This window comes from Trichechus manatus, unplaced genomic scaffold (genome assembly GCF_000243295.1).
Source record: "Trichechus manatus latirostris isolate Lorelei unplaced genomic scaffold, TriManLat1.0 scaffold00261, whole genome shotgun sequence".
Classification (NCBI taxonomy): Eukaryota; Metazoa; Chordata; class Mammalia; order Sirenia; family Trichechidae; genus Trichechus; species Trichechus manatus.
Window position 1 is genome coordinate 18737 of NW_004444197.1, and position 2688 is coordinate 21424.

Consider the following 2688-nt stretch of genomic DNA (forward strand, 5'->3'; position numbering starts at 1 on the left):
CTATGAGTCAGAACTGACTCGATAGCACCTAACAACAACAACAACAACATTCTGCACACATGAGGTCACCATGAGAATAACACCAAATAATACCATAGTGCCAAATGAAACATTCCAGACTACAGTTATAATTGTCTAAGGTGTTTTTAATGACTGAATACATCCTCTTTCCACCTTTCATTTTAGCTCAGCAAGGATCTCAATAAACAGGTAGTACTCCTGCTTCATTTTTCTTGAGGAGGTGTGTTGCAGACAGATGTAGCTCCTTTCATTGCATTGTGACACCTACTGGGTACACTGTGTTTAGGACACTGTAGTATGAAGGCTCAGGGCCTGAACCTCAGCCCTTGGGTGAGTGGAGGGAAAGAGCATTACTTTGCTCCATTTGTGAAGAAAGCCCGGGGCAGGAGGTGTTTAATTGGACTAAGATTCAGTCTCTTGCCATAGTTTTTCTCTCCTGGGACTTAGCTGAAGAGAGGTCAACAACCTGGAATAACTTTTTTTTATACCCCAACAAGGTTCCTGATATGATCTTAAAAAATATATGCACCTTGGAACAAATATTTTTCTGTTTTTCTTTGGCCCCAAAAGGCGGGTTCTGGGACAGACCCTGAGCTTCCTAACAGAATGTTACTGCCAAGTAGTTGATCTGAAACCAGTTTCTGTAGTTCTGCTCTTTGATTCAATAAACAACTTCTTTCACAACCTCTAACCAAGTTCTCTTTTCCTTATGTCCATAAATAATCAAAATTCAGCGTTATTGTCTGTTTTCTTTTAAGAACATGTACCAAGTTATCTCTGCCACTGCTTTTGCTTGAGGGTTTTGGTAAAAAGTAGGAGTTAATGAAGAAGTCATTGTTGTTTACACCTAGATGAAAAGAAAACAGGAAAATAAGGATATCCTAATTATTGGATAAGGTGGCCAATTGGAAGTGGACCTCCTTCAAATTTGCTGTATTTCACTGGGCTGCCCCATATTCGTGTTTGGTAGCTTCATCTATGTAGGTCTGGGAACATTACCATTATTTATTTAAGGATGAGCAAACCCTGAATTCTGGGGTTATACAACCCATATTCACATAGCACTGATTCAACATTTAATATGTTAAGAGCATGTCTTACCATTTTATCAATAAGAAATCAAATTAAGATCAGAATTAAAAATTAGAAATATAAGGTAATAAACATTAAACTCTTTGCATACCATGATAAATGGTCCTTGATCAAATATGGCTTAGTCTTTTAATGCATTAAGTTACCAACTTCTCCTATAAATCTGTATTAATCAGACCACCCCAGACCTCCTATCCTAGTAATTCATACAGTGGGAAATGCATCATAAAAGGTTAAGCACTGGACTACTAGCCAAAAGTTGGCAGTTTGAACCCACACAGAGGTGCCTCAGGAGACAGGCCTGGCAATCTACTTCCAAAATGTCACAGCCTAGAAAACCCTATGCAGCAGTTCTACCCTGCACACAGGGGGTCACCATGAGTTGGCATCAAAAGCAACAACATGTTAGAAAAGACTCAAGCAGTAGAGGTAATACTCTTCTCAAACATACACCTGGTTTTACAGTCAAATGATTATGAGTTTTGTGTTTCATATTAAGTTATCTGTAAGCTCTAGATGGAGAACATGTTTAGTCAAAGGATTCCTCTTTCTATGGAATGTAGAGTATTACCTCCGAATGCACACACAAAGTGCTCAGCAGCTTTCTGACACGTAAGTTGGCGGCTTCTCTCTCCCTAGTTTCTTACAAGCAGCTCCTTGCATTGTTTACCCCTCAGCACCTGCTCCTGGTCAGTTCCAGTGAGCTACTGTGCTCCTCTCACACAGATTCCACCAAACACACACACAAATTATGCCCAACATCTGTGGGCCAGCTTCACCCATTTCAGACAGGTGAGGGCTAAAGGTGGAGACATGGATGTCACTGACACAGAAGTAAGGATAGCTGAGGTCTGCTAATGAGGGAGTTATTAAATGAGAGAGTCCAGGAAGAGAAACCACAAACATGGAGAATCAAGTCTCACACAATCAGCAAAGTAATTAACATACTATGCCTCATTTAATTGACATAACCCAAGTGTTTTAGGCTGGGTTCTCTAGAGAAGCAAAACTAGTGAACGGTATGTGTAATTATTGATAGATGTGAGTTTATTGTTGTCATTTTGTAGTGCTTTTTTTTTTTTTTTGTGGTGCTGATGATTTCTTTGTTCCTCTTACTCTCCTGTGCTGAATTCTTTTTGTATGTGGATTTTTTTTATTTGTTTTTGTAGATTTTGTTTTTACTGAGACTTTATGTTTTTCTTCTTTATTCTAATTTGAGTAGGTGTGTTAACTTTCTTTGTGGTTACCTTGAAATTTACCCTTATCTTCCTAAGATTGAACCTGTCTATTATTACTTGGTGTCACCTTGCCTTCCTCTCAATTAGAAAATTCCATACCTACACCATTTATTCCCTCTTTTATTGTTCTGATGTTGTTGTCATTTGAAGATTAATCTCTCTGGTTCCCTGCTGAAAATCTTTTGGTTTTGAATAGTCCTTGAGAATTCATTTCCTAGGTTGGTATCTGGCTAGCATGATCTTGTGTCCTAGATTCAGGCTGTTGTCTGATGTTGTTTGTTCTCAAACCAAATGATTCCCTTTAATAATTCTTGTAAGTTTGGTTTGGTTTTTACAT